Consider the following 19228-nt stretch of genomic DNA (forward strand, 5'->3'; position numbering starts at 1 on the left):
CCTCTTAGAACATAGGGCCTTCTCCAGTTGTGATCTTGAGAATGCGGCCTTGGCGATCGATCCACTTGATGGTCTTCCTCCAGCCCTGTGTAGCTTTCTCCGGGTCAGTGTCGGAGATCAAGGCGGTTGGGTCAAACTGATTGTCCTTCAGGGCGATGTTGTTGATGTCCTCATAGTCGAGGTGCTTGATGTTATCTTCTCCAAAGAGGAGGGTGACAGCGTGTCCATCGAGGCATGACGACGGCTTAGACTAGGTTGAAGCAGCTTCGGTGTTGTCGAGGATGAAGTAGCAGTCCTGGAAGACTTCCACACCCGGGTACCTAGCCTTGGCTACAGAGTCATAGATCGGCTCCGGAAAGCCATGGTAGTGCTCTGATTCTCCTTCGGGGACAAAGTATCCATTTAGGGTCAGATGATAGGGACGGAGGATAACCCCGTGCTTCTTGCGTTTTTGAACTAGGAGGGTCATCTCCTGGATATCTTCATCGGTAGGCTCATATCCCAGTCCGAAGGGAATGTTGGGGACCTTAACCTATTTCAAGGGAGGTAAGGTGCTCTTCAGTGGGTTGAGGGGTAAACCCGGGAAGTAACCCTGGCGCATCATGATACGGTTGACTGTGAGGTTGGCAAATGGGTCACAATCAAAGGGTGTTGATTCATCAGTTATGGCATTCACATCTTGGAATCCCCACTTTTCATTATCATCTTCCTCAATGGTCTGGGAGGCTATTCCCTTTCTCATAACAGCTTTGATCGGGGAAGCAAGGATTGTGATTGTTTTCCCGTCGAAGGGGACCCTGATTTTCTGGTGGAGAGTTGAGGTAACTGCATTGATGGCGTAAATCCAGGGACGTCCCAGGAGCATATTGAAAGAAGCGTCGATGTCGACCACCTGAAAACTGGTTTGTATTTCCAGTGGTCCGGTTGCGACGGCTAGAGTGATAAGCCCCGCGACTTTACGATGAGTGTCGTCGTAGGCGCGTACTCCTTGATTTGTTGGGATCAAATCAGCTTTCTTAATACCTAGCTTGTGACCAGTCTTGAGGGGAATGACATTCACCGTGGATCCATCATCCACAAGGACCATGGGCACATTCTTCTTGAGACATTGTATGGTAATGTACAGGGCAAGGTTATGGTTGGCTCCGAAGGGAGGGATATCTTCGTCGGAGAAGACGACCAGGTTGTTCAAATCAGGGGCGTCCCTCATCATGTGCGCCACTATTTCTTCAGGGGAAGAGGTTGAGGGCACAGTAATTTTTCCCAAGGCCTGTAGCAAAGCCTGTCGATGCTCAAAAGACGTCGTGATCAGTTGCCAGATTGAGATCTCGGCTTTTGCCTTCTGAAGCTGTTTGAGGATTGAATTCTCAGGAGCTCTTGGTTAAGTGTCTACGTCCGGGACGACTTGGTCGTTCGTTGTTGGGACGACCGTTGGATTGTTCGGGTTCTGATAGCGGTGTCCGGACCGAGTAAGGTGACCAATCTCTTTCGCCCGTTTCTCTTTCTCTGGGACAAGGTAGACATCTTCAACGTCGTCTCTCCAGATGCCATTGATTTCAGGATCTCGAAGGCACCTTGGAGGGGTATTGCTTGTGAAAGGAAAGTAGATCTACAAACTTAACATATTCATATATGTTTTATATTAATTTGTCATAAAATTAAAGAATGATCTTATGCATGCAAACTTTTAAACAAAATAAAGAAGAAACATTGTTCTTACATTGGAAATTTGGTTAATATGGGCACAAGAGAGATCACCTTTCTCTCTTGTTCTTGTGCTTTCCTTAGTGGAAGAACTAAGATCCAAGTATAGGATCTCTCCCAAAGCTTTATACCCAAGGCACACACTTAATTAAAATTAATATTATAAATACTAGTACAATATTAATCTTGTAAAAATTGACCCAAAAATATTATAAGACGCTTAATATTTTCGGTTTTATGGGAGAGGAAGAAGGAAGCTTTTTATCTCTCTAAAACTCTAATTTTAGATGAATGAATGAGTGAATAAAAAACAATAACATTATTATGTATTTAGGTAAAAATAATGGGAAAAACCAAAGTGGTTTTCCTCTTCTAAAAACCGGATGGAGGAAGGGGTGGAGGGAGCCAATGCATGCACTTGTTTATCTTCACAATGAGCAATAGGTATGCAAGGCTAGTTTTGTAGGTAATCATTGTGTTTACCACTCATATAATAAACACAATATTATCCTAATTCCACCCCTAATTTCGGTTTACATATATAAAATGGAATCCATTTTAATTTTGTCAATTTGTCAATATGTCACATGTCACATGTCACATAAAATTGTTATGTATTTTTAACATATTAAAAATCAACGTATTAATAAAAATACGTCATATACAAAAATCGACTTAGTAATTCATAATTACTTGTACCAAAATATTTTACCAATTATAAATCACAATAAATTGTATTTACAATAATTCATTCAATTTTAATTGTTTCTTTAAACAATAATTTCATCTGAGTAATGATACAATTCGATTACTCAGACCGTATCTCATTTAATTAAATTCCAATGCGATACGTAAATTTTACTTCCAAAATCGTTCGTCAATTTTAATTAAATTAATTGACCCATAACGTTATATGATCAATTAATTAATCAATTAAGAGTGTTGCCCTATAGGTATAACCTAGGGGATCAACTGATCACCACCGTCGCATCTACGTAATGTCAAACTCTAGTCACCAATCATTACCGATATATGTTGATCAGTTGATAGTAAAAATTACTTCCCAATTGTATTCTTTATAATGAGATTTAAACATGTGATCATCATGATCAACAGTCGTGATCGCATTATTGTCGGAGGACACATATTCCAACAATCTCCCACTTGTCCTCGACAAATGTGCGTCACCAATTCTCTTGTCCTATTACTATCTCCCACTCAATGCAAGGTGTCTTTCAGGTCGTACTTGCAAGTGATCATATCGAGAGTGGTTTCCTCGATCGGAGAATAAGCGATTGACCGGATTTATCCACCCGGATACATTCCGAGCGTGGCCACGCATTTCGATTCATTACTCCTCGAGTGGCCCCGAGATATTGTTATAACCCCGACTAGGGGTGGACAATTCCTATCGCACTCATTCCCTTCGACTAGCCACAGCCATCATAACCCAAAATATGCCCATTTGACCCCATTTACGAAGGTCGTAGTAACACAAATCAAAGTTAATCTGAAACTGTGCCATCTTAGGTGAATAGTCTTTAGTCAAAAGAATCGACTCATTTGAATACTATAGCAGCTCTCGCCACGACCAGGCTATATAAATTTGCCAGAACTCTATAAGCGGTCATTAGGCCCGACAAAATGTTCCTAACAGTCTGCCTATGTGATCGACTAGTCATCTCACATGACTCTATGGTACTTGAACTTGCAATCAATCGCATCACACTCTAGTCACTTCGAGACGTCACCTCATGTAAGTAACTATGGGCAAATACAATGTTAATCCGCGTTCACTTTAACGGGGTTCAATTGTCTCCACAACCCGTTTAGATATAACATATGTATAAGGTGAGTTAATAATAACTCAAACGACAAATGTCGACATCACACTCGGGTAGTCAATACCATATTACAACCTTGTGATGCATATCGTAAGTGTAAACACTTATTGATCGCAATAGAAGTTTAACATGCCATGTGTCCATGTGTTCAAACTTCCTAATCGTATTATCCTTTATATTCATGTTATCACTCATAGCATGAACCTTACCAAGCACACATTAAGGTTCCCGACCTTGGTTTCGGTTCTTTATCTTGAAAGAACTTCCTTATCGATTATCACATAACGAACGAATTTGTGGTGAATGATATAACTTGTACTGATCAAGTACTCCATCCACACACAATGCACTAGGTATATGTTTTGTAGAGTCTTGCAACAATTTGTCAAGATGATTAGCCTAGCACTTCTTACAAGTCCTAGCATAGTTAGGAAAGATTAGTTTTGAGTAACTTCTTATTCAACTAAGTATCTTTCCAAAACTTCTTATTTCTCCTTTAAGCTTGAAAGGCTTAGGATTCTCATAAATCCTTACAAGTGCTCGGATTTTCTATAATATGTGCAACCTCTTGACACACAATAGACCATTCCGTCAAACACCGAAATCGCTCATCGGATTCTACTCGAGAATTCATGACGTTTCTTTTATGGCTTACCAATGAATCATCATGCTCTTATGCATATGATTCACCATTGGACATGTGCATGATTATTCTAATGGCGGAAACATTAGATACAAATAATCATGAGATCAACCGTTCATAGGTTCAATGAACGACCATGACTGCTAATGGCAATTCCATTTTCATCTACATGAATAACCTATGTGTATGTTGATCTGATGTGTATCTCTTAATACTAATCCAATATCCCTTGATGTAATTGGATTCATCTTAGTCCATTTTCATCCAGAATTGAAAACTCAAATGCTTCTTTATAAAAGAAGATATTAGCTTGTCATTCCTAATGAGTAATGAGTTGTAAATATTCAAAGGATGATAGCTCCCACTAAATTCCATGTCTTCACATGATAATTTATAATGCTCCCACTTAATTCCACATGTTTCGAAATTGATTACTCAATTGAACACATTTCAAAATTTGGAATGTATGTTGCTCTGCAAAGTTATTAAGATGACACCATATATGTTCTCATCATATCCTTTCAAAATTCCTATTTCGAAGAGGTCTCATCTTAACCTTATGGAAAGAGATTTTAAATCTCTAACACATTCATGTCATAATGATGTGTGGCAATGTCATTTATTAAATATAAGTAATATCTAATACATATCCTTCAAAATATCCCTTTTAGAAGGAGGTTTAACCAATTCATTTTCATAATGAGGTTAAGTAATGACATCTGCGTGGTTTAAAACTTTGGCTATTGAAGATATCGGTATATCAATCCTTGCAACCTCTAGTCATAAATATCGCTTTTTACTAGGATGTTATATTGATTCATTTAGGCTCTTAAGTAAATCTCAAGGTTGAAACTATTGGTCAAAATTTTTCATAAACTAGTCAAAACTCTTGTTAAGACTTTACATTAGTCATTTTGTTCCAAAACTTTCTTTTGGTCTCCTCGTGTAGTTATCTTGACAGCATACTCTTATGATTACTTCACTTGGTCTCTTTAGTCATATAGAACTTACTTGAGACCATAGATCTCATCTATTTGGTATACTATATAAATAAATATACCTTCATTCAAATCATTTTCTCTTGCGTAGATCTTCATTTACACAGGTACACAATTTATCTTGCCTTGTGTGTTGTGATCTCATTTTTCTCCCACTCTATCTTTAGAATAAATACTCTAGAGATTCAAAGATAGCATATGAGACACAAGTAATAATGTTGAAGTATAAGGAGAACTATCTCATAGATTGACTAATAGTTATAGATTTCGTAAGTGTACTTGGTGATTGACGTTCCTTTAAGAGAGTTCATAGACTCAACGCCACTTTATAAATGATCATACACAAGCCTTAAGCAAGTGGACATATAATGAATCCCGTCATTATATTTGTCTATTATATCACTTTAAGTTATATGTTTCTAAGAACAAGCATTTAAACATGAATTTTAGAACAAAAGGATAAAATGATAAAACGGGTGACTTGGGTTGCAAACCAAGTCACCATTATCCAAAATACAACCCATTATCCAAAATACCTTTCCATGTCGAACACGGAAACTTAAGGTTCTAAAATTCAAAATATGAATAAAATAAGACAATAAAAAGCGAAGCTCCATGAAAGCTATTCCTAGCTCCTTGATGGTTTCTTAAGCTTGCTTTTCTTTTCCTTTGTCTTTGCTTAGTGGAGGCCCTATTTACAATAAAAAGGGAGATACATTATCACAACTTTGTATCACAATACCATAGTTGAATTAGAAACATAAAAGAAGGATAGTCATTTACCTACTGGAGTAATCTTTCCAGCTTTAATATCACCAAGGTATTTGGAACAATTTCTTTTCCAATGTCCCATACCATTACAATAATGGCATTTATCAAGAGGACCCTTCTTGATTTTTGAAGTGCTAGCTTCACAAGTCCTAGCTTTGGTGAAAGTGGGAGCTTGCTTTTTACCCTTCCTCCCATTCTTCTTGAACTTCCCCTTACTCTTAGTGCTTATGTTAAGCACATCCTTGGGTGGGTTCACATTTAACCCCATGTCCCTTTCGTCTTGCACAAGTAACTTGTGCAATTCTTCAAGAGACACATCCTTGTCTTGCATGTTAAAATTCACCCGGAATTGAACATACGCTTTGACTTTGGACAAGGAGTGTAGAATCCTATCTACAACAAGTTCTTTGGGGATTTCAACCTTTTGAATTTTCAAGGTCTCGACAAGCTCCATAAGTTTGAGCACATGAGGGCTAACCTTTTGGCCCTCTTTGAAGTCGAGATTAAAGAATGCCGGGGCCGCCTCATATTGGATGATCCGCGGAGTTTGTGAAAGCATTGTCACAAGCTTGGAGTAAATCTCATTAGCATTGCCCATTTTAAAGGCTCTCCTTTGGAGATCCGCCTCCATCGTAAATATTAAGACATTTTTCATTGCGGCGGACTCCTTTTGGTATGCCTCATATGCTTCCCTAGTGGCGGCGGTCGACCTAGTAGTAGGTTCGGGTTGAGAGGCCTCGGTAAGGTAACGAAGCTTGTCGTCACCTTGGGCGGCTAATTTGAGTTGGGCATCCCAATCGGAGAAATTTGACCCATTCTTTTCAAGTTTACATCGATCCATGAAGGATCAGAGCCATGATGAATTAGCGAGAGGCGTTGCAATAGGGGTTGGTGTTGCCATTTGTTATGAGGAAATAGAAGTGGTCTACAAAACAAAGGAGTAAAACAAATGTCGTTTTAATAATAATACTCGTAAAAATTTATAATTTAAACAAGTTTTATGCATTTTTCTAGTGACCTCTACCCAACTAGACAAATGATTCCAAGACCCAAATTCATATCAACTTAGGGCACGGTGTGCCGAAATACCCTGTATTAACATAACTCGGTGGATTAACCTTTTAATCGATTCTACTTTTAGAACTTTTGGTCGATGATATTTACATTAATATTCATCTCTAGCCCGAAACACATCCGGAAATCGTCGTGAATACTTTCGTTGAGTACAACCCAAATTTCAAATAAATGTGTCCATAATCCAAACCCATATCAACTTTAGGGCACGGTGTGCCGAAATACCCCTTATCAACATGAATTCGGTGGATAGACATTCATCACTCACTTCCTCTACGTAACAAGGTTTGTACCCCGGCATGGCCGAGTGCACTCCCTCACGAAATAGGTTTTCATGGTTTCTACTATTTGGTAAGGCTATGTCTCCATTAATTGTTTTAGCGAGAGGTCATGTCAATATATTATCTATCACGTTTTAAGTGAACTAAAGCGGTGAACTACGATAATTCTAATTGACACGGTCGATAAACTCGATGAAAGAAGATGCATGTTTTAGTTATGGCGATTTAGCGATGCATGTGACATATAAATAAAATGCAAACATAAAAAAAAATCCTAGTATGGCCTTCCTAAAATAGAAAAACTATTTAACTATTACATATTCGGAAACCAACTCCATTGGTCCCTTGAACTTCGGTTGTGGCACGCATCTCGAGGTAACACCGTCTTTATGTATCGCCATCTTGAAGAAATCCGTCTTTGGGAACTCCGAAATAAATTAAATTACATAGCAAATTACATAATTTCCTATTATACATTTGTAACTAAAATAAAATAAATCTATTAAATTACAAAACGGTGATACGAGATCACAATAAAAATTACAACCGAATCGATATTCCCATACATTTCCGGAAATACCAATTAAAACTAAGGCCATACTAAGTAAAAATTACATAATTCAAAAATTACATAAATTAAAATTATGACAATCATAAATAAAATGCAGCTTTATAATATGTATGAACATGCTCAATTTTATGCTAAATCGCCTTTAATTAGCCAATATCGTATATTACTCGGTTTTTACGGATTTGCGTGATTTCAACATTTTATAATCACAAAATTACATAAATTCATATTTATGCATAAGTTAATTACCCTAACCTCTTAGGACTCAAAATTTAGTCTTCACTAATTATTTGACCATAATTAACTCATATTTATAAAATTTGTTCATTAATGGACTTAAAATTATAAAAATAAGCTATAAACTTCAAATAAATCACAAAAATTTCAAATAAATTCAAAATTTGAAATTTAAACTCATGAACATTCTGGAAAAATACCATGACATTCATAATATTCAAAAACTTAGGTTAAAAAATTTTGAATTTTTCCGGAAAAACAATGTTGCGGTTTATCGGTTTTAACTAAAATAATCATAAAAACATGTGAAACAATATATACATCAACTTTTCAATTTTAGATCTGAAAAAAATAATAAAATGCAACATATAATGTTTTTCCTTAGTCATAGATTATGTTTTATTAATTTTTCACTAATAATGTCACTATTTATGCTATTTTTCTTCAAAAATCCATAAATCATGCAAAAAGACTTCACTATAGCCTATTATTTTACACACATCTTGTAAAATTTCATGTGACAACATACTAATAGACCAGATTCGAAATTTATCTCATATTAACCTATTTTTTACCTAAATCCGAATTTAATAATGAAAAATCCATTTTTCGAGCATAAGAAGTCCAAAAATTATGAAAATTTACAGTTTACCTCAAAATAATATATGTGACAACTTATCCAAAAATCACTGGAAAATACGAAGTATAGCTAATTTTAGTCCGAAAATGACATTTTTACTCATAAAATCATATTTGAATGCCATTATTGTATAATATGAACAATAAAAATCCGTAAATTAACCAAAATATCCTAAAACATTTTAGGACCAGAAATTTTAACATGCATAAATTAATTTTGTGATATATCATAATAACACAAAGTATACAAGTTTTATATGTTAATCTTTATAACTCGGAAAAACTTTTAACCGATTTGCATGCAAACAACCATGGCTCTGATACCAATTGAAAGGAAAGTAGATCTACAAACTTAACATATTCATATATGTTTTATATTAATTTGTCATAAAATTAAAGAATGATCTTATGCATGCAAACTTTTAAACAAAATAAAGAAGAAACATTGTTCTTACATTGGAAATTTGGTTAATATGGGCACAAGAGAGATCACCTTTTTCTCTTGTTCTTGTGATTTCCTTAGTGGAAGAACTAAGATCCAAGTATAGGATCTCTCCCAAAGCTTTATACCCAAGGCACACACTTAATTAAAATTAATATTATAAATACTAGTACAATATTAATCTTGTAAAAATTGACCCAAAAATATTATAAGACACTTAATATTTTCGGTTTTATGGGAGAGGAAGAAGGAAGCTTTTTAACTCTCTAAAACTCTAATTTTAGATGAATGAATGAGTGAATAAAAAACAATAACATTATTATGTATTTAGGTAAAAATAATGGGAAAAACCAAAGTGGTTTTCCTCTTCTAAAAATCGGATGGAGGAAGGGGTGGAGGGAGCCAATGCATGCACTTGTTTATCTTCACAATGAGCAATAGGTATGCAAGGCTAGTTTTGTAGGTAATCATTGTGTTTACCACTCATATAATAAACACAATATTATCCTAATTCCACCCCTAATTTCGGTTTACATATATAAAATGGAATCCATTTTAATTTTGTCAATTTGTCAATATGTCACATGTCACATGTCACATAAAATTGTTATGTATTTTTAACATATTAAAAATCAACGTATTAATAAAAATATGTCATATACAAAAATCGACTTTGTAATTCATAATTACTTGTACCAAAATATTTTACCAATTATAAATCACAATAAATTGTATTTACAATAATTCATTCAATTTTAATGGTTTCTTTAAACAATAATTTCATCTGAGTAATGATACAATTCGATTACTCAGACCGTATCTCATTTAATCAAATTCCAATACGATACGTAAATTTTACTTCCAAAATCGTCCGTCAATTTTAATTAAATTAATTGACCCATAACGTTATATGATCAATTAATTAATCAATTAAGAGTGTTGCCCTATAGGTATGACCTAGGGGATCAACTGATCACCACCGTCGCACGACAGTAATGTCAAACTCTAGTCAGCCAATCATTACCGATATATGTTGATCAGTTGATAGTAAAAATTACTTCCCAATTGTATTCTTTATAATGAGATTTAAACATGTGATCATCATGATCAACCGTCGTGATCCCATTATTGTCGGAGGACACATATTCCAACAGCTTGGTGGGCAGTTTTTGTGAGGGATATTCTTGTGAGGGTAATTTTTGTAAGGGTAGTTTTTGTGGGTTTGATTATTGTGAGGGTGATTATTGTGAGGTGCATGCCAGAATGGTCGCGGGAGTAATCCGTCCTGGTGAGGGTAGTTTTGGGCGCTCAGGGGACTCTCACTCGGGCGTGGTGGCGGAGGATTGAAGATAAGTCGACGGTAGGCATCGTCAAGTTGGGTGATCCTTTCGGCGAGATTGGTTATGGCTTCCTCAACCTGTTGGAACATAGTGAGCATAGTGGCGGCACTGAACACAAACACCCCGTCTGATGGATCCTTTTCCAAGGCGTTCACCTCGTCATCAACTGGCAGGATGAGGTGAGAGTAGTCCAAAGTTGGCTCATCGTTGGAGATGGCGTGGATTCCCAGAGGATTTGTTTAGTTGTTTGACTTAGTCGGCGGGGGTAAAGGCAATTTCCCTTTCTCAATCATGTCTTGGATGATGTGTTTGAGTTTGAAGTAGGTTTCTGTATCATGCCCTTTCCCTTGATGGTACTGACAATAGGCATTGGGGTTCCAGAAGCGGGATTTCTTAGCATCGGTCGGATCCGGGGTGGGTCCGATTGGTTGTAGCTTTCCCTGGTCCATGAGCCTTTTCAGGGCACTTGCATAAGTTGACCCTATATTAGTGAACACTCTTTGGGGGCGTTCAGCTCTCTTAGCAGATGGTTCAACGAGATTGACCTCATCAACTTTGTTTGTTTGGCCGTAGGGGCGGGATCCGGTTGAGGTGGATCCTTGGTAGCCTCTGGCAGTGGTCTTGGCTAGGACAACCTTTCGGAGGTCGTCTTCAATGCGTGTCCCCAGAATTTGTAGATCCTGGAAGGTCTTAATATTTTGGTACCTTAGTAAGTTGGCATACACTGGGCGGAGATTGTTGACAATTTTTCCACCAAGGTTGACTCACTCGGCTTGCTGACCAGCTGAGTACTCACCCTCCTCCAACGGGTTAAGAACTCGGTGAATCCCTCCATGTCGTTCTGGGTTAGAACCTCGAGAGTACGGGTATTGTTTTGGATTTCAACATTGTCAGCATATTGTTTGGCGAATTCAACGGCGACCTCATCCCAAGTAGTAAGGTTCTTCGGATCAAGGGAGTAGTACCATTGGCGAGGGATCGGTTCCAGCGAGGACGGAAAGATCCGGGTGAAAAGTTCTTGTTTGACCCCCTTAATGGCCATGTAGTCTTTGAAGGCACGGATATGATTGAGCGGGTCCTCCACTCCTTTGAACTTAGGTACATCAGTTAGGGTAAAGTTGTCAGGTAATTGATCCCCAACAGGTTCGAACCTTCGGTTTTTCTCAAGATGGATATTGTTACCCCGGGCTAGAAGCTGTTCTTCCAAGAGCTTTAGCCTCTTCTCAGTTTCAGTCAGAGGTGGAGCATTATGTTCTCCAGTTTCCTTGTTTTCCAGGGCGTCGATACGGGTCTCGACGCGATCCAGGGTGACCTTAAGAGCGGTGAGCAAGGTGGCTAGTTGATCAGTCGTGACATCTCTGTTGTTATCATTGTTGTTGTTGACAGACGAAGTTGAAGATGGGGCCATGGCTCTGAGGCAGAAAAACAGCTCACATTACAACTCAATCCGACACGGTTCAAAGACTGAACGCAGACAACACAAAGGACGAGACAAAGATTAGACTCAACAGGACGAGGATGACCGTGTGTGGTTCCTCGGTGCTGACTTGATTTATGACGTGATGGTGTTGACCGAACTTTTAACATGAGTCCAATGTAACGGCGTGACGCCATTGGATGGGTCTCGTGGTGAGACGACTCATAAGTAAAGACCCATAAGTACGTTTGCTTCGACTCGATAGACACGAGGCGGAATTGGAATGGTGGACTGAAGTTTTCGAAAATAGAAATTTTCAAAAAGATTCATTTGTCACTTTATGGACGGCTTCCAAAGATAGAAATCTCCGCAAGTCGATCAGTTGAAAGGGTTGTCTTAATTTTATTTGCAAAATACGGTTTGAGTTTGAGTCGGCTCGGAAAACAGTGTATCGTTTCCCAAGACGGTTTTTGAAATTCAAAATTGTATGTTTTGAAAATCGGGTTTGAAATGTTTGAAGAGGTCTCGGGGACGAGGCATGGTCCTCGGGTTCTCGAAAGTGTCTCGAGAAAAGGGTGTGTGCTTTTCTCGGGTTTAGAAAGAGCCATTGTCGGCGTGAAACGGGTTGAAATCCGTTTCTAGACGCGGCGATTATAACGGCGTAAAAAGGTGATTTGAAATGGTTGTAGAAAACCGGGTTTGAAAATCGTCATTACGACGGCCTAGAAAGGCGTGTTGAAATGGTTATAAAAACCGGGTTTTAAAAATTGTCATTATGACGGCCTAAAAAGGCGTGTTGAAATGGTTATAAAAAACGGGTATGAAAATCGTCATTACGAAGGCCTAGAAAGGCGTGTTGAAATGGTTATAAAAAACCGAGTTTGAAAATCGTCATTACGACGGCCTAGAAAGGCGTGCAACGGTCGGCGAAAGACCGAGGTTTGAAACGGCCATTATAACGGCGCAAAAGGGTGTTTTTTGAAAGTTTTGAAAATGACACGGAAGGACTTATGATCAAGTAGCACATAAGCACTCACAGTTTCATTATATTATGCATTATGCTGACATGGGTTTTGGGTTAGAAAGGGCAGTTACACACCAAGCAATCAAACCCCGATTTGCGAGAGGGATACCAATCCAAATAAAATGTGTAAGGAGGATGCCCTAGCCTCGTGCTTAAAAGTGATGAAAGCTCTTTGACAAAACAGAAATGTGTAACGTCAATGGTATGCTTAACTCAATCGGGATTCGAAACGCGGGGATGAGAAAAATCACACCGACGAGACGAGCCAATTAGTCGATAAAGGTTAGGTTGGGGGCCCGGACAAGGTACCCGACCGTGTCCGTAATATCAATTAATGCATTCCAACCAAGACCTCATTCGAGTCTCACCATCTAGATATCACAAAGACGTAAGTGTCCTAGTTTTCCCCAGCGGAGTCGCCAATCTGTGGACATAGCCACCTACACGTCAAGCCAATCTGTGGACGTATAGCGGTCTTTTGAAAGCCATGCTCAGCGGCGTAAAAATGCTTTCGACCGGATCGTTTTAGATCGATCGGTTTCGTCTCGGTAAGGGTCTCGAAATGATTAGAGATGTTCGGAGTCGCCACCAAGCATTTGTGGGATGCTTGGAACCCGTTCGAAATCCACTTTATACCTCGGTCAAATCGAAACACAAAGCAGCGTTTGACATAGGTACTAAAGATAAGGAAATCGTCCCTCTTTAGCATCCTATCTCTAGAATGACTCTCGTACGCCCTGGATAAGGTCGTCCACTATCCAAAATTTCTGAGTAAGAGGTGAAGGTACGAATTGGAAAGCCCTTTAATCAGACACCCAATCCCGCCCGTGGTAGCGGCCTCTACTAATCGATCTTGGCTGGTTGAATGCAAAAGTTGATAAAACGGTTTAAATGCATGAATGCACATCCAATAATTTAAACCTAACATGTTAGAGCTTTCTAAGTCGGTTGATTTAATCCAAGTATCAAGTATAAGATGTCGAGCTGGATTAATGATTGATTTGCATGCAAGACGGAAATTAAAAATCCATTTACCAAATTAGGTTTAGGGTGCATAACGTGATCCATTTGTCTTGGTAAAGCATTTTGCAAATATGATTTTGAATAATCAAATAGTCATCTGATCCGTCCTATATCCAGGCTAACCGGATTCGGGATCATCCTAGACTAATGCTGGAAAGGGAACAGGCCCTGTACCAGACGGCTACATGAGGCGCGAGCCAGCCGGCGGTGTAAAGGGGCCTCCCCTGGTTTTGAAAATGAGAATTGAGAGGCCTGTTTAGACGCAGGTTAGTCGACGGTTATATGCCGTGTTCTGACCATGTGAAAAACGTTTATAAAACGTATTGAAAGGTGGTTATTTGACCCGATTTGTTGATTTGAAGAACGAGACTCGAATAATCATCATTATTTTGATAATATTCGGTGTCGGGTTCGACTTTGACAAACTTGACATGGAGAGTTTTGAAAACAATTATGAACTAATTGTTTTAAGTTCATTTGAATGTAATTAGTCGGTACTCATCATCGTACCCTGGTTAAAATCCGGCATGGTATGTAGAACCTAGGATGACTTTGTGTTGGGGACTAATATGTTTGTTTCGAAAATGTAAAGAAATGATGAAAGGCTTTAAAATACCTCCCAAAAATGTAATAAAAGGCTTTAAAATACCTTTTAGATGTAATAAACCAAATATTATCACCGAAACACGGATTTAACCATCATGGTATGAGGAACCAAGGGTGAAAAATGTTTCATGGTTAAAACAAATGAAATAAAATGAAAAGGTTCGAAAATATTTGAAATGGTAAAAAAAAAACCGATTACAAATATGAAAATGAATTAAAGGGGAAAGACGAGAACAAACACGGCTGAGTTCTGACCTGGACACCCCATTTACGCGCGGGCAAGCCGGCGAACCAAGGGGCTTCTGTCTTAGGCCAAAAATCAATTTTGGCTCGTTTATTCCATGTTTTGGTTCATGTTATGCATGTTTTAGCATGTTGTAGTCATGAAACAAATAAAAACATGATAAAAGAAGGATTTTTACACCCTCATACTTACATGTTTGGTTATGGCGAGAAACCGACGTAAGTGTAACAACTCGTTTGGTCGGAAAAGACTTGGTTTAAAACCGTTTTGGTAAGTAAAAAGAGTGTTTTAAGATTAGTGACGGTGTAGTGGTCGAAGTGGTCAGTCAAGTGATTTAATGCACGATGACGATACCAAACAATGTGTAAGGCTTGTATTTACGATCGGTAGGTCGTAAATACGCGTCGGATTGTGACTTAAGAAGTCGAGTCGAGAATTTTAAGGGAGAAAAGAGGGGAGCGGACACTCGCGTAACTCTCAAATGGGGGCATTTGAGGGGTATTTATAGGAAAATGAGTGGTTGTGTGAGTTTTGAGCGACGTGGCCACCTAGGCTGCTCAAAGAGGCGCGAGCCACGTCGCGGGTCTTCGAGTTGTCTTGTCGCTTTCACACAAGAGCAATCATGATTTGTTCTATCCTAGGATTTGTAGTCATATGTTTGGTACATGACTAAACATAAATCCGGGAAATCTTAGCATAGAAGGTTTTGGAAGTTTTGTTTTTGGTGGTTGACTCGGTTTGACTCGTCGTTGGAGTCGGGATTTTGAATGTTTGAGTCGGTTTTTGGTCCGGTGTCGGTTTTGACTCTAGTTAGTGTCATTGCGACCACGTCGTCGTGCATTAAACACTCCAGGTATTTTTAAAATGTTTTGAAATGTTTTATTTTCGAAATCGTTTTAAGTTTTCCGACGTAAAGTTGTACACAAACTGTCGATCAAACGCCGCGATTCCAAAGCATGTTATAGTCCGATAATCATCGGGTGTTTTTTGGAGTCTCATCAAATACTGGGTATCTACACCCACCTTGCCTTGCAAGAAGGCATCCTACCTCATGGCTATCTTGTTGTGAGTTGAAGGGGCGGAGTGAGACCCGCTAATTGTCTCATATCGGCTATATTAGTAGGTTAGTTTGAATAAGGGTCCTAGTTTTTGTTACCTCTTTACGCGGGACGAGCAAAGGTTCGGTTTGGGGATATTTGATGTGGCTCATATTTGAGCACATTTAGTCCCCGAATTAGCCTCGTTCCTATGCTTTATAGTGCATAATTGGGTCATTTACTATCTCTAGTTTCCCATTTTGCATATTCTTTGAGGTTTTGTTTCCTTGGTAGGAGAGGAGTGCAAACCTTGCATTTACATGGCGAAATGGAGCTAAATTGATCGCATCCAATGACCAAGCATCAAAGGGAAGACGATACTAGAAGGCCTATGTAGATAATACGGTAGATTGGGCAATGATGAAAGGATCCTTGCATCCTCCACAAGATCCCCGCGGATTGTTGAGGAATAAAGAGAAGAGAAGTTGTTTGACCCAGGATCCGAGCGGATTGCCAGCAATCCGGGCGTCTCCCTGCACCACAATCCGAGCGTCCCGAGCTTAAGACGCTCGTCTTGAAGCCATATAATCCGAGTGTCTCCCCTAATGATCCGCTCGGATCTCTTGACAGAACCCACCGTGCCAGCTTCCACGCTGATCGGGACGAGCATATCCATACGGGACTAGCAAAACAGAGATGCTCATCTCCTTGGAGAGGAGAATTTTCTCAACTTTTATCAAGGGTCTTAATAGTCATTTAAGCCCTTAGTAACCCTAATTTATGTACCTAATATTTAGTATAAATACCCCATTGTACTACTTAGATAGGCATGCTCTCTTAATCAAGTTCTAATCAATTAGTAATCATTCCTTAATCTTGTAATCAACTCTTAATTTAGTCTTAATACAAATCTCAGTTGTAACACCCCCTCATACCAAGGTACCTTACCAGGACTACCCCAGCATGAAAGGTTGTTACCATCTCGGTTGCCCGAGGTTAGTATAGATCAAAAGCAACAGTCCAAACACATTTATTAATGTACGGTAGTTATAAAAGTTACATAGTCTCCAAAATCTAATAAACGAATTATCCAAAAGGCAACAACTACCAAAACAATAACTAAGGCTCGTGATGGCGTCATCTAATCCAGCGTGGTGACTTTCCCATGACTGCCCCAAGCTCAATAAATGTATCACCTGTCACAATCTGCTCACCATCCCCGAATGGATCACCGCAGGTTTTACAAAACAACAACACGGGGTCAGTACTACTCAATCAATATAAGACAACAAACATTACCACCAGCTGATCATCGATCTCACACAGTAACCGACTACACACCGAAGTGTGTAGCCCTGCCAGATTACCCATCGCAACAGGTAATCCTCGCCGCCAGTGGGTGACCGCAGCCCATCCCCACCTAGTCCAGCTCATCAACGAGCGACTAACAATCCCTGTCCCTTAATGTGCACATCCCCTCCCGTGACGGGTTCCACGGAGGGCGAACTAGGGTGTGAAGCCACTCCCGCAAGTGACTCCACCACAATCATACACACACAGCATCACAGCTGTCACAACATCACAACCGTCACAACACAACCACACCAACACCGTCATCACAACACCCATACTCCGATGATCAGCAGATAACAACAATTACAACACAAGCACAGTCTTAAATCAATTAACGATGGAATCGAGTAGGGAAACCCTACCTTTTCGCAATCCGATATGCTCTAATCAATCATACAATATGCATAGCATTTATCACATCGTCACCTACAACAATTATAATCAACAATCAACACACATATAATGACCAAACCCTAAACCCCCAAATTAACCCAAAACAATAATTAGAGCAAAACCCTAAAAGACAACTTAATGAGACTCATGAAATCAGAGACTTACCGACATAATCGACGCAAGGCAAGATTCGTTAGACTCACGAACAATCCACGCAAATGAGTGGGAGATTTGGAGAGGATTAGAGTTACGTTGTGTAGTTTAGGTTTTGTAAAATGTTTTAGAAACTGTAAAATGCGTCTCAATATAATTCTAATCCTTTCTAAATCAACCGCGGAAAATATTACCCGTCAGACCGGATACTCGGTCGAGAATAGAGTATACTCGGCCGAGTATCCTCTACTCGGTCGAGTATTACCCATACTCGGCCGAGTATTCCTGGGCAGTAGCCAAACAGAATACCCAACACACTTTACTCGACCGAGTAGGCCATACTCGGTCGAGTACCAGCCTATAAAATCCGTAGTGTTACAATCTTCCCCCCTTAAAAAGAACTTCGTCCCCGAAGTTCCAACCCAACCTATAAAACATGAACACCTAACACCAGATCCACTAACCACGCTTACTAGATAACATATCCTCTCGATATTGACTCCATAATATTATCAAATAACCACAATATAACGTTGCCAACCTTGTCTCACTTCCATAACACTCACTAGCAACTCAATACCAAGACAATCCACAAACAAGATCAACCATCGAAACAGAATGTTACATTCTACCACCTTTAAAAGGAACTTCGTCCTCGAAGTTTACTCATACTCATCAACATCATCATCCAGCTGCCAAAACTCTCGAACTCATAAATATCATCATCCACTTTTATCAACACTATCGAAAAAAGAAAAAAAAAATTCTCACACTCCTAAACATCACTCCTAAACATCGAACTACTACAAGCACAGCCATGGCCTTTTAACACTATCAACCACTATATGTACCCATCCATTCCTTATGCTACACCAACACTCTACGTCCAATAATATTACAACATGCACAACCCTCAAACGCTCTTTGCCGCATCCTACTCCTCTTAAGACACATGTTACATCCTCGTAACACACTAATACTAGATCCTTAGCTATACCTCTCATTATCTTCATCACCACCACATGTGAAAGATACCCGCCTATAATCTAAACACTTACTATACCTATATCCAAGGCTCTCTTACTTAAACAGTCTTCATACCTCGACTTATTCTGCACTCCATCTAACCAAAACCACACAATCCTGATCATAACAAACACTCTAACTCTTCCACATTACCGCGACATGACATACCTCTCTATATAAACTATATAAAACTCTTATCGCCAAAAGCATAACTCACGATCCACACTTGTTACGTACACTCACACTCGATCCTCAAGTTCCTTTCTTTCATTACCGCAAGACTCATACATAACTTAACACGACACTAATTACCCAACACCCTACACTCACTGTCTCAACAAAGGATTATGAACCACCTGCATATATCAGATCATTACCACACATGTTCTACAAATCACTTGCCATTAA

This window comes from Silene latifolia, chromosome Y, assembly GCF_048544455.1.
Source record: "Silene latifolia isolate original U9 population chromosome Y, ASM4854445v1, whole genome shotgun sequence".
Lineage (NCBI taxonomy): Eukaryota > Viridiplantae > Streptophyta > Magnoliopsida > Caryophyllales > Caryophyllaceae > Silene > Silene latifolia.